This window comes from Macaca mulatta, chromosome X, assembly GCF_049350105.2.
Source record: "Macaca mulatta isolate MMU2019108-1 chromosome X, T2T-MMU8v2.0, whole genome shotgun sequence".
Classification (NCBI taxonomy): domain Eukaryota; kingdom Metazoa; phylum Chordata; class Mammalia; order Primates; family Cercopithecidae; genus Macaca; species Macaca mulatta.
Window position 1 is genome coordinate 127,961,099 of NC_133426.1, and position 14,338 is coordinate 127,975,436.

General features: G+C 38.5%; 1 pseudogene; it reads right to left on the minus strand.

Annotated features, from left to right (window-relative positions):
• Positions 1-206: 206 nt before the first annotated feature.
• On the minus strand, positions 207-1,245 carry LOC144338534 (histone-lysine N-methyltransferase SETMAR pseudogene; annotated as a pseudogene).
• Between the last annotated feature and the right edge of the window lie 13,093 nt (positions 1,246-14,338).

The window sequence follows — 14,338 nt, forward strand, 5'->3', positions numbered from 1 at the left end:
CCAGGAATTTTTCCATTTCTTCTAGGGTATCAAATTTGTTGGTGCATAATAGTTCCTAATTGCCTCTTATAATCCTGTGTATTTGTGTGGTATCAGTTGTAATGTCTCCCTTTTCAGCTTTGATTTTATTTGTTAGCTTGGTGCAAAAGTAATTGCAGTTTTGTACCATTAATTTTAAATCATTATAACTAGGCTCAAACACATCTTTAGTAATCAAAATAGCAACCATTACAATTAACACATTTTTGCCAACAAAAAATGAGTTTGTTTATTTCTGTAGTAAAAAATTTGTGCTTTGGAATTCCACGAACTCTTGGAAAGCATTTTCTATATCCTGCTGGTTTTGGAAGCTTTTTCCCTGCCCAAAGTAGTTGATATTCTTGAAGAAGTGGTGGTCAGTTGGTGAGAGGTCAGGTGAATATAGCAGATGAGGCAAAACTTCATAGCCCAATTCATTCAACTTTCAAAGCATTGGTTGTGCAATGTGCAGTCACATGTTGTCATGAAGAAGAATTGGGCCCTTTCCGTTGACCAATACCGGCTGCAGGTAGTGCAATTTTTGGTGCATCTCATCGATTTGCTGAGCATACATCTCAGATGTAATGGTTTCACTGGGATTCAGTAAGCTGTAGTGGATCAGACCAGCAGCAGGCCACCAAAGTGACCACCAAACAGTGACTTCTTTTTTGGTGCAAGTTTGGCTTTGGGAAGTGCTTTGGAACTTCTTATCAGTCCAACAACTGAGCTGGTTGTTGCGAGTTGTCGTATAAAATCCACTTTTCATCGCACGTCACAATCCAATTGAGAAATGGTTTGTTGTTGTTGCATAGAATAAGAGAAGATGACAGTTAATAATGATTTTTAAAAATTTTCGGTCAGCTCATGAGGCACCCACTTATCGAGCTTTTTTCACCTTCCCAGTTTGCTTTAAATTGCAAATTACTGGAGAGGGTTGACATTGAGTTCTTTGGCAACTTCTTGTGTAGTTGTAAGAAAATCAGCTTTTATGATTGCTCTCAATTGGTTGTTGTCAACTTCTGATGTCCAGCCACTATGTTCCTCATCTTCATGTTTCTCGTCTCCTTTGCAAAACTTCTTGAACCACCTCTGCACTGTACGTTCGTTAGCAGTTCCTGGATCAAATGCGTTGTTGATGTTGCAAGTTGTCTCTGCTGCTGTACGACCCATTTTGAACTTGAATAAAAAAATTGTTAGAATTTGCTTTTTTTCTAACATTATTCCCATAGTCTAAAATAAACATAAAATAAACAGCAAGTAATAAGTCATCAGCAAAAAACAACATAAAGTGAGAAATGCCCATTAAAATGATGTTTAACATAACCATAATTATTTAATAATGTATTTCAATATCAAAAGGCAAATTCCCAAAACTCAAAAACTGCAATTACTTTTGTACTAACTTAATATTTTAATCTCTATTTTCTAATCAGGTACTATAACTAAAAGTGTTAATTTTATCTTTTAAAAAACTTACTCTTTTCTTGAATTTTAAAATTGCTTTTACCTTTATTTTATTTATTGTTACTATGATCTTTATTATTTCCTTGCTTCTGCTAACTTTGGGCTTAGCTTGTTTATGGTTTTCTAATTTCTTAAGGAGCAGCATCAAATTGTTTTTTTAGATCTTTCTTATTTTTGATGTAGGCCTTTATCGCTATAAACTTCCCTCTTAAAACTGATTTTATTGTATTACATAGATTTTGGTGGAAGGTGTTCCCATTGTCATTTTTCTCCAGAAATTTTTAAATGTCCCTTTCAATTTCTTCTTTGACCTATTGTTTGTTCAGAAGCAAGTTGTTTATGTATTGTGAATTTTCCAGAATTCCTCTTCTGATTGATTTCTAGTGATACTATTGTGGTCAGAAAAGATACTTAGTATGATTTCAGTTTCTCTTAATTTGTAAAAAAAAAATTCATAGCATAACATATTATTTATATTGGAGAACATACAGTTGAGAAGCATGTGTATTCTTACAGCTGTCCAATGGAATGTTCTGGATATGCCTACTAGGTCCATTTGGTCTAAAGGGTTATTTAAGTCCAACGTTTCCTTGTTGATTTTCTGTCTGGATAACCTGTCCATAGCTGAAAGTGGGATATTTAAGTCCCCTACTATTATTGTATTTCAGTTTCTCTTTCCTTCACATCCATTAAAATGTGTTTGATATATTCCAGTGCTCTAATGCTGGATGTATATATATTTATAATTATTATGTCTTTTTACTAAATTGAATCCTTTATGATTATATAATGACCATTTTTTGTCTTTTCACAGTTTTTGACTTACAGTCTCTTTTATCTGTTATATCTACTCCTGCTCCCTTTCAGTTTTGATTTTCAATAGAATATCTATTTCCATCCCTTCAGTTTTACTCTATCTCTGTCCTTATAAGTGAAGTAATTCTCTTAAAGGCAATACATAGTTTGGCCTGTCATTTTTAATCCAATACATAGTTTGGCCTACAGGTTGATTGAAGAATTTAATCTATTTACATTCAAGGTAATTATAGATAGGTAAGAAGTCATTATTGCTATTTAATTAATCGTTTACTGGTTGTTTTGTAGATTCTTGTTCTTTCTTTTCTCACATAATGTCTTGCTTTATAAATAAGTGATTTTTCTCTAATTATATGTTAAAATTCTTTGCTTTTTATTTTCAGAGAATCTCTCATAGGATTTTTTTGTGATTACCATGAAGCTTACATAAAATATTGTATAGCTATGACAGTTTATATTAAGCTAATAATAATTTAGCTTTGATTCAAAATGTAAAAACATGACACTTTTACTGTATTTCCACCTCCTACACATTTGAAATTTTTGATGCCATGATTTACATGTTTTTATATTGCATATTTTATTTTTATACTCATTATTTGTAATATATTATCTTTTATCTTTCATATTAAAAATAATTTACACACTGTCATAGCAGTATTAGAGAGCTTTGAATTTGCCTGTTTATTTACTTTTACCAGTGAGTTTTATACTTTCAGATGTTTTCATGTTACTCATTGTAATCCTTTATGTCTTCTTAAATAGTTTTAGCATGTATCATAAGGTACATCTAGTCATGAGGAACTCTCAACTTTTGTTTGTCTAGTAAAGTTTTTGTTTCTTCTTTCTTCTTTTTTTTCTTCAACTTTTATCACTTTTATTTTAAGTTTTGGTGTACATATGCAGGATGTGCAGGTTTGTTACATAGGTAAACATGTGCCGTGGTGGTTTGCTGCACTGATCAACCCATCACATAGGTATTAAGCCCAACATCCATTAGTTGTTCTTCCTGATGCTCTCTCTCCCCCAACCCCCCCAGCCAGTAGGCCCCAGTGTGTGTTGTTCCTGGTGATGTGTCCATATGTTCTCTTTGTTCAGCTCCCACTTATAAGCGAAAACATGCAATATTTGTTTTTCTGTTCCTGCATTAGTTTGCTGAGGATAACAGCTTCCAGCTCCATCTATGTCCCTGCAAATGACATGATCTCGTTCTTTTGTATGGTTGCATAGTATTCCATGTTGTATATGTACCACATGTTCTTTATCCAGTCTATCATTGATAGGCATTTGGGTTGATTCCATGTCTTTGCTATTATGAATAGTGCCGATGAACATACATCTGCACATATCTTTATAAAGCTATCCTTCAGAAATAAATAAGAAATATACCCAAAGGAATATTGTATTAGTTTTTTCTCATGCTGCTGTGAAGAAATACTCAAAACTGGGAAATTCATACAGGAAAGAGGTTTAATTGACTCACAGTTCTGCATGGCTGAGAGGGCCTCAGAAAACTTACAATCATGGCAGAAGGGGAAGAAAACACTTCCTTCTTCACAAGGCAGCAGGAGGTAGAAGAATGAGAACTGAGCAAAGGGAAAGACTCATATAAAATCATCAGATCTCATGAAAACTTACTGTCATGAGAATAGTATGGGGGGAACTGCCCCTTTGATTCAATTACGTCCCACCTGGCCCCTCCCACCACACATGGGGATTATGGAAACTACAATTCAAGATGAGATTTGGGTAGGGACACAGCCAAACCATATCATCCCATGCCTGACCCCTCCAAAATCTCATGTCCTCACATTTCAAAACACAATCATACCTTTCCAACAGTCACCCAAAGTCTTAGCTCATTCCATCATTAACACAATTTTCTAAGCCCAAAATCTCATCTGAGACAAGGCAAGTCCCTTCCACCTATGAGGTTGTAAGATCAAAAGCAAGTTAGTTACTTCCTAGATACAAGCGATGTACAGGCATTGGGTAAATACACCCATTGCAAATGGGAGAAATTGGCCAAAACAAAGGGGTTACAGGCCCCTTGCAAGTCTGAAATCCAATGAGGCAGTAATGAAATCTTAAAGCTCCAAAATAATCTTCTTTGACTCTATGTCTTACATCCAAGTCATGCTGATTAAAGAGGTGGACACCCATTGTCGTGGGCAGCTCCACTCCCATGGCTTTGCAGAGTACGGCCTTCCTCTGGGCTGCTTTCACTGGCTGGTGTTGCATGTCTGAGGCTTTTCCAGGCACATGGTACAAGTTGTCAGTGGAACTATTATTCTGGGGTCTGGAGGATTGTGTCTCTCTTCTCCTAGCTCCACTAGGCAGTGCTCCAGTGGATACTCTGTGTGAGGGATCCAAATACACATTTCCCTTCTGCACTGCCTGTGATGGTTAATATGGAGTGTCAACTTGATAGGATTGAAGAATGCAAAGTATTGATCCTGAGTGTGTCTGTGAGGGTGTTGCCAAAGGAGATTAACATTTGAGTCAGTGAGCTGGGAAAGGCAGACCCACCCTTAATCTGGGTGGATACCATCTAATCAGCTGCCAGCATCGCTAAAATACAAAACAGGCAGAAAATGTGAAAAGATTAGACTGGCCTACACTTTCAGTCTACATCTTTCTCTTGTGCTGGATAGATCAGACACCAAGTTCTTCAGTTTTGGAACTTGGATTGGCTCTCCTTGCTCCTCAGCTTGCAGATCGCCTATTGTGGGACCATGTGCATACCTGGTATGCAGCCATTGACTTGGGACATGCCTTTTTCTCCATTCTTGTCCATAAGGCCCAGCAGAAACAATTTGCCTTCAGCTGGCAAGTCCAGCAATATACCTTTACTGTCCTACCTCAGGGATATATCAACTTTCTATCTTTATATCATAATCTTATTAGGAAAGACCTTGATTGCTTTTCGCTTCTGCAAGATATCAAACTGGTCCATTTCATTGATGACATTATGCTGATTGGATCCTGTGAGTGAAAGGTAGCAAACACACTGGATTCATTGGTGAGACATTTGCATGCCAGAGGATGGGATATAAATCTGACTAAAATTCAGGGACCCTCTACCTCAGTAAAATTTCTACAGGTCCAGTGGTGTGGGAACTTCCGAGATATTCCTTCTAAGGTGAAGGATAAGTTGCTGTGTTTGGCCCCTCCTACAACCAAGAAAGTGGCACAATGTCTATTGGGACTATTTGGATTTTGGAGGCAACACATTCCTCATTTGGGTGTGTTACTCCAGCCCATTTGTTGAGTGATCCAAAAGGCTGCCGGTTTTGAGTGGGGTCCAGATCAGGAGAAGGCTTTGCCATAGGTCCAGGCAGCTTTGCAAGCTGCCCTGCAACTTGGGCCATATGAGCCAGCAGATCCAATGATGTGTGAGGTGTCAGTGGGAGACACAGTTGCTGTTTGGAGCCTTTGGCAGGCCCCCATGGGTGAATCACATCAGAGACATCTAGGATTTTGGAGCAAGGCCCTGTAATCTTTTGCAGATAACTACTCTCTTTTTGAGAGACAGCTCTTGGCCTGTTACTGAGCTTTGGTGGAAACTGAACGTTTGACAATGGATCATCAAGTTACCACATACATGAACTGCCTATCATAAACTGGGTGCTTTCTGACCCATCTAGCCTTAAAGTGGGTCATGCACAGCAGCATTCCATCGTCAAATGGAAACGGTATATACGTGACCAGGTTCCAGCAGATCCTCAAGGCACAAGTAAGTTACATGAGGAAGTGGTTCAAATGCCCATGGTCTACACTCCTACCACTCTGCCTTCTATTGCCTAGCCTGCATTTATGGCTGCACAGGGAATTCCCTATGGTCAGTTGACAGAAGAAGAGAAGACTAGGGCCTGGTTCACAGATGGTTCTGCAAAATATGCAGGCACCACCCAAAAGTAGACAGCAGTAGCACTAGAGCCCCTTTCTAGGACAACCCTGAAGGACAGAGGTGAAGGAAATTCTTTCCAGTTGGCAGAACTTCAAGCAGTGTACCTAGTTGTTAACTTCACATGCAAGAGAAATAGTCAGATGTGCGATTATACACTGATTCATGGGCTGTAGTCAGTGGTTTGGCTGGATGGTCAGGGACTTGGAAGAAGCATGATTGGAAAAATTGGTGACAAATTTGGGGAAGAGGTATGTGGATGGACCTCTCTGAGTGGTCAAAAACTGAAGATATTTGTATCCCATGTGAGCTGTCACCAACAGGTGACCTCAGCGGAGGAGGATTTAAATAATTAAGTGGATAGAATGACCCATTCTGTGGACACCACTCAGGCTCTTTCCCCAGCCACCACTGTCATTGCCCCATGTGCCCATGAAAAATGTGGTCATGGTGGCAGGGATGGGAGTTATGAACGGGCTCAGCAATATGGACTTTCACTCACCAAGGCTGACCTGGCTACAGCCACTGCTGAGTGCCTAATTCATCACCAGCAGAGACCAACACTGAGCCCTTGATATGGCACCATTTCTCGGGGTGATCAGCCAGCTACCCGGTGGCAGGTTCATTATATTGGACCTCTTCCATCATGGAAAGGCAGAGGTTTGTCATCACTGGAATAGGCACTTACTTCATATGTGGGTTTGCCTATTCTGTAGGCAATGCTTCTGACAAAACTACCATTCCTGGACTCATGGAATGCTTTATCCACAGTCACGATATTACACAAGGCATTGCCTCTGACTTTATGGCTAAAAAAGTGTGACAATGGGCTCATGCTCATGGAATTCACTGGTCTTACCATGTTCCCCATCATCCTGAAGCAACTGGATTGATAGAATGGTGGAGTGGCCTTTTGAAGTGATGATTACAAAGCCAACTAGGTGACAATACTTGGCAGGGCTGGGGAAAAGCTCTCCAGAAGTCTCAGTATCCTCTGAATCAGCATCCAATATATGGTACTGTTTCTCCCATAGCCAGGATTCATGGATCCAAGAATCAAGAGGTGCAAGTGGAAGTGGCACCACTCACCATCTCCCCTAGTGACCCACTAGCAAAATTTTTGCTTCCTGTTCCCACGGCATTACGTTCTACCTGCCTAGAGGTCTTAGTTCCAGAGTGAGGAATGCTGCCACCAGGAGACACAACAATGAGTCTATTAAACTGGAAGTTAAGATTGCCACCTGGACACTTTGGGCTCCTCTTACCTTTAAGTTAACAGGCTAAGAAGGGAGTTACAGTGTTGGCTAAGGTGATTGACCCAGACTATCAAGATGAAATCGGTCTGCTACTCCATATAGGAGGCAAGGAAGAGTATACATGGAATACAGGATATCCATTAGGGTGTCTCTTAGTAGTACCATGCCCTGTGATTAAGGTCAATGGGAAACTACAGCAGCCCAATCCAGGCAGGACTACAAATGGCTCAGACCCTTCAGGAATGAAGGTTTGTGTCACTCCACCAGAAAAGGAACCATGACCTGCTGTGGTGCTTGCTGAAGACAAAAAGAATACGGAATGGGTAGTAGAAGAAGGTAGTCATCAGTACCAGCCATGACCACTTAACCAGCTGCAGAAATGAGGACTGTAATTGTCGTATTTCCTCCTCCTTTTGTTAAAAACATGTTTGTGCATGTATACACTTGTACTAACAAAATATCTTCATTTTATTTTTTTGTCATGTGACATAAGATTTATTAACTTCATATTAGCATTTAAGTATTGTTAACTTTATGTAATAGTATTTTGGTTGGAGATTGGTGCATTTCCAGTTGTGTAAAGAATAGTTGTATTATGTTAGGCATAATTATGACCTTATTACTGTCTTTATTTGAAGATTATGTATAATGTCAGGAGATGTGCATTGGTTCAAGTTGAGAAGGGGTAGACTTGTGATGGTTAATACTGAGTGTCAACTTGACTGGATTGAAGGAAACAAATTATTGATCCTTGGTGTGTCTGTGAGGGTGTTGCCAAAGGAGATTAACATTTGAGTCAGTGAGCTGGGAAAGGCAGACCCACCCTTAATGTTGGTGGGCACCATCTAATCAGCTGCCAGCACAGCTAGAATACAAAGCAGGCAGACTAATGTGAAAAGAGTAGACTGTCCTAACCTCCTAGTTTACATCTTACTCTTGTGCCGGATGCATCCTGCCCTTAAACACTGAACTCCAAGTTCTTCAGTTTTGGGACTCCTACTGGCTCTCCTTGCTCCTCAACTTGCAGATGGCCTATTGTGGGACCTTGTGATTATGAGAGTTAATACTTAATAAACATCCATATATATAATTAGTTCATATTATATATATATTATATTATATATTATATATTACATATTATATTAGAATATATATATTACATATAATATAATATAATATATATTACATCTTTATATATATGTAATTAGTTCTGTTTCTGCACAGAACCCTGACTAATACACTGCCCTAGAAGAGGTTCTCCATGAGGGCTCCATTTCTGCAGTAGACTCCTGCCTGAACACTCAGGCATTCCCATACATCCTCTGAAATCCAGGTGGAAGTTCCTAAACCTCAATTCTTTATTTCTCTGCACCCACAGGCACAACACATGTAAGCTGCCAGGGCTTGGGGCTTGCACACTCTGAAGTAATGGCCTGAGCTCTACCTTGGCCCCTATTAGCCACAGCTGGAACTAAAGCAGCTGGGACACAGGGCACCATGTCTCGAGGCTGCACAGGGCTAGGGGGCCTGAGCCTGGCCCACAAAACCATTTTTCTCTCCTCGGCCTCCAGGCCTGTGATGGGAGGAGCTACCATGAAGTCTCTGACATGCCCTGAAGACATTTTCCACTTGGTCTTTGTGAATAACATTTGGCTCCTCATAACTTATGGAAATTTCTGCAGCAGGCTTGAATTTCTCCCCACAAAACAGGTTTTTCTACTGCATCATCAGGCTGTAAATTTTGCAGACTTTTATGCTCTGCTTCATCTTGAATGCTTTGCCACTTAGAAATTTCTTCTGCCAAGTATCTTAAATTATCTCTCTCAAGTTCAAAGCTCCACAGGTCTCTAGGGCAGGGGCAAGGTGCTGCCAGTCTCTTTGCATAGCAAGAGTGACCTTGGCTTCAGCTCCCAACAAGTTTCTTATCTCCATCTGAGACTACCTCAGCCTGGACTTCATTGTGTGTATTACTATCAGCATTTTGGCCAAAGCCATTTAACAAGTCTCTAGGAAGTTCCAAACTTTCCCACATTTTTCAATCTTCTTATGAGCCCTCCAAATGGTTCTAACCTCTGCCTGTTACTCAGTTCCAAAGTCACTTCCACATTTTCAGGTATCTTTAGAGCAGCCCCCCATTCCCTTGGTATCAATTTGTTGTATTGGTTCCTTCTCATGTTCCCATTAAAAATACGTGACAATGGATAATTTATAAAGGAAAGAGGTTTTATGGACTCACAGTTCTGCAGAACTGGGAAGGCCTCAGGAAACTTACAATTATGGCAGAAGGGGAAGCACACATTCTTCTTAAGTAGGTTGTAGGAGAGAGAAGAATGAGAGCTGAGTGAAGGGGGAAGCCCCTTTTAAACTATCAGATTTCGTGAGAACTTACTCGCTATCACGAGAATAGCATGGAGGAAACCACCCCCATGATTCAGTTCCCTCTCACTGAGTCCCTTTCACCATACATGGGGATTATGGGAACTACAATTCAAGATAAGATTTTTTTGGGGATACAGCCAAATCATATCATTTTTTTTTTTCTTTTTGAAGGATAACAGTATTCTTGGTTGGCATTTTTTCCCTGTTAGCACTTGGAATATATTATTCCACACTCTCCTGGCCTGTAAGTTTTTGTACCAAGAAGTCTGCTGCCTGGTGTACTGGAATTCTTGTATACATTATTTGCTTATTTTCTCTTGATTTTTTCAGAATTCTGTCTTTGTCTTTGACTTTTAATTATTTCATTATAATATATTTTGGTGTAGTTTTATTTAGATTGAGTCTGATTGGAGATTATTGACTTTCCTATACCTGGATTTTTATATTTTCTTCAGGTTTGGATGTTTTCTGCTATTATTTCTTTAAATACACTTTCTAAACATTCATCTTTTTAAAACCTCTTTTGAATGCCAATGACTCAAATATTTTCCATTTTAATGTTGTTCCATAAATCCTATAAGCTTTTAAAATTCCTCTGTTGTTTCTTTCTCTCCTCTAGCTGGTGTAAGCTGGCTTCAGTTTATATAATTTTTCTTCTGCTCAATCAGTTTTGCTGTTGGTACTTCCTACTGCATTTTGCATTTTGTTCATTGTATTTTTCATCTCTAGGATTTCTGTTTGATTTTATTATTTTTTTTTCATGTCTCATCCTGGTCACTTTTTGTTTCTTTATTTGGTTAAATTGTTTCTCTACATTTTCTAGAAGTTTACTGAACTTACTTAAAATAGTTATTTTGAATTTTTTTTGGTCAGACCTTTAACCCATCTTCATCTCTTTATGGTCAATCACTGGTACCTTAGTTTACCCATTTGGTGATGTCATATTTCCCTGGTTTTCTTGATTATTCTGGTCATGTGTTGATGTCTGCACATTGAAGAAATTGGTGTTTTTTTCAAGAGTCACATTCTGGCATTGTCTGGGAATTTTCTTTAATGTTCCTGTCCAGAGATTCTGGGAAGGTTGATTGGTATAGTTTCTATGCTAGGGATTGCTGTGTTCATTCTAGTACTAGTGGGTGCACTAAACCTGTGACTACCACAGCTGGCATGATGTTATTCTGGAATCCCATGGCCTCCTAGGCTGACACAGCATTGAGAGACCCCTGAAACCCATGACCATTGAGGCCTGCTTTCCACTGAGTTTTGTTTAGATCCCAAGGCCACTGTAGTCAGATAGTGGCAATACAGACTGCAGATCAAGACCACTTGACCTGGAGTATCAGTCCAACTCTACCAGCCTGTAGACAGAGGCCATGGGTGTCTGCCTGGTACTGGGTTTTTCTGAGGCAGGCCCAGTGTTGAGGATTAAGGCAGCATCCTAAACTTTCTTACTTTTCCTGCAAGTAGACAGTATTACTGTCTGGGCTGTGCTGATTGGGGTTGAGGGAGTGGTGATGTGGGTAATATACAACTTTCTTTATCCCTTTCAATGTGTATTTTCTTATTAATAAGTTATAACCAGTTACTGTGATCTCACATCTAGTTTCCTTAACTCTTGTGATGGTGTTTTTGTTCCCAGATGGTTGTACAGATTGATGTTTCTGCAGGGATATGATCACTGGAGAGTCCTATTCTGCCATTTTGCTTCATGCTTCTATAATTATTTTGATCTCTTCATGATCTTAATATGCATTTTCCAAATGACTAATAATACTAAGCACCTATTTGAATACTTATTTACCATCTATATATCTTATTTGGTGAGCAGTCTCTCCATGTATTTTGCCAGCTTTTATTTTATTTTATTAATTTATTTACTTTTGTATAATTTCAGCATTTATTTGGATTCAGGGGGTGTTGTGGGAAGTCAGGGATCCTGAACGGAGAGACCAGCCAAAGCCATGGCAGAAGAACATAAATTGTGAAGATTTCATGGACATTTGTTAGTTCCCCAAATTAATACTTTTATAATTTCTTACGCCTGTCTTTACTGCAGTCTCTGAACATAAATTGTGAAGATTTCATGGACATTTATCACTTCCCCAATCAATACTCTTGTGATTTCCTATTCCTGTTCTTATTTTAATCTCTTAATCCTATCATCTTACATCTGTAAGCTGAGGATGCATGTCACCTCAGGACCCTGTGATGATTGTGTTAACTGCACAAATTGTTTGTAGAGCATGTGTGTTTGAACAATATGAAATCTGGACACCTTAAGAACAGGATAACAGTGATTTTCAGGGAACAAGGGAAATAACCTTAAAGTCTGGCTGCCTGTGGGCTGGGCAGGACAGAGCCATATTTCTCTTATTACCAAAAACAGGTAAGAGAAATATCACTGAATTCATTCCCCAGTATGGAATTATTAATAATTAACAGCCCTGGGAAAAGAATGCATTCCCAGGGTGGGGCCTCTAAAATGACCGCCCTGGGAGTGTCTGCATTTATGCAGATTAGATAAGGATGAAACATGCCCTAGTCTCCTGCTGCTCCCCCAGGCTTGCTAGGATTAGGAAATTCCAGCCTGGTGAATTCTAGTCAGACCATTTCTCTGCTCTTGAACCCTGACGATGCATGCACAGCAGAACGTGGAAGTTCGTTAATGATTCTAGTTTCACCCTGACCTTCTGCCTGGTTATCTTTTGTCACCCTTGAAGTATGTGATCTCTGTGACCCACACCCTATTTGTGCACTCCCTCCCTTTTGAAAATCAGTAATAAAAACTTGCTGACTTTGCGGCTCAGGGGGCATCACAGAACCTGCCAACATGTGATATCTCCCCCAGACACCCAGTTTTAAAATTTATCTCTTTTGTACTCTTCCCCTTTATTTCTCAGAGTGGCCAACACTTAGGGAAATAGAAAAAAAACCTACATGAATTATCAGGGGCTGGTTTCCCCTGATAAGGGGGTACATGTGCAGGTTTGCTACATGAGTGTATTGTGTGACACTGAGGTTTGCATTATGAATGATCCTGTCACCAAGATAGTGAGCATAGTACCCAATAGGTCGTTTTTCAGCTCTTGCCTCCCTCCTTCTCTCTCCCTTCTCATAGTCAGCAGTGCCCACTGTTCCCATGTTTGTGCCCATGTGTACCCAAGGCTTGGCTCTCAGTTATAAGTGAGAACATATGGTATTTCATTTTCTGTTCCTGTGTTAATTCGCTTAGGATAATGACCTCCAGCTGCATCTATGTTGCTGCAAAGGACATAAGTTTGTTCCTCTTTATGGCTGTGTAATATTCCATGGTGTATATGTACTGCTTTTTTTTTTCCATCCAGCCCAATACTGATAGGCATCTAGGTTGATTCCATGTCTTTGCTATTGTGAATACTGATGCAATGAACATAAAAGTGCACGTGTTTTTTTTGTTGTTGTTGTTGTAGTTGTTTTTGTTTTTATAGAATAATTTATTTTCATTTGACTATATAACCAGTAATGGGATTGCTGGATTGAATGGTAGTTCTGTTGTAAGTTCTTTGAGAAATTTCCAAACTACTTTCCACAGTGTGTTTTTCCCATTTTAACAATTAGGTTTTTATTACATGATTTTTTATTTTGAGTGTTCTTTTATTAATAATATTCTGGATATAAATCCTTTGTCATATATGTGTTATCTAATTATTTTTTCTCAGTGCATGGCTTGTATTTTCATCCTCTTAGTAGAGTTGCTTCCAGAGATAAATATTTTAATTTTGATGAAATCTAAATTGTTAATTTACTAATTTAAATTCATTGTGTTTTGGTGTTGAATCTAAGAATTATCTGACAGATTCCCCCCCACAAATATTTTGCTCCTATTTTCTGCAAAAAGTTTTGTACTTTCTCATTTTAGATTTAAGTTTCTAATTCTTTTTGTGTTAATGTTTATATAAGATGTGAGTCATAGAAATTCATATTTTGGATAAGGATATTTAGTTGTTCCAGAACCATTTACTGAAAAGTTCTACTGTTAGGTGAATGTGAAATTAGAATTGTTATTTCTTCTTGATGGAGTGACCCTGTTACTCTTATGTAATGTCCTTCTTTATTTCTGCTAATGTTCCTTATATATGAGTCTACTTTGTCTCATATCAATATAGTTACTACACCTCTTTTTTATACTTGTGTTTGCCTGATTTTTTTTTTTAGCCTTTTATTTTTAACCTATCAATGTCTTCTTATTTAAAGTGGGTTTCTTATAGAAAGCATATAATTAGGTCTTGGTTTTTTAAATGAATCTGGTCATCTCTGTGTTTTAGTTTGTGTTCTCATGCCATTTAAATTTAATTTAAATATTCTTTATTTGGATTAGGACTATTATTTTATTCTTTCTTTTTGTTTTTTTTGTTTCTCTGATCTTCATTTCCTGTCTTCTTTTTGATTATTTGCATAGCATTTAGTATTTCATCTATTTTCTTTTAGGCATATACATTCATATTTTTAGTGGTTTCTC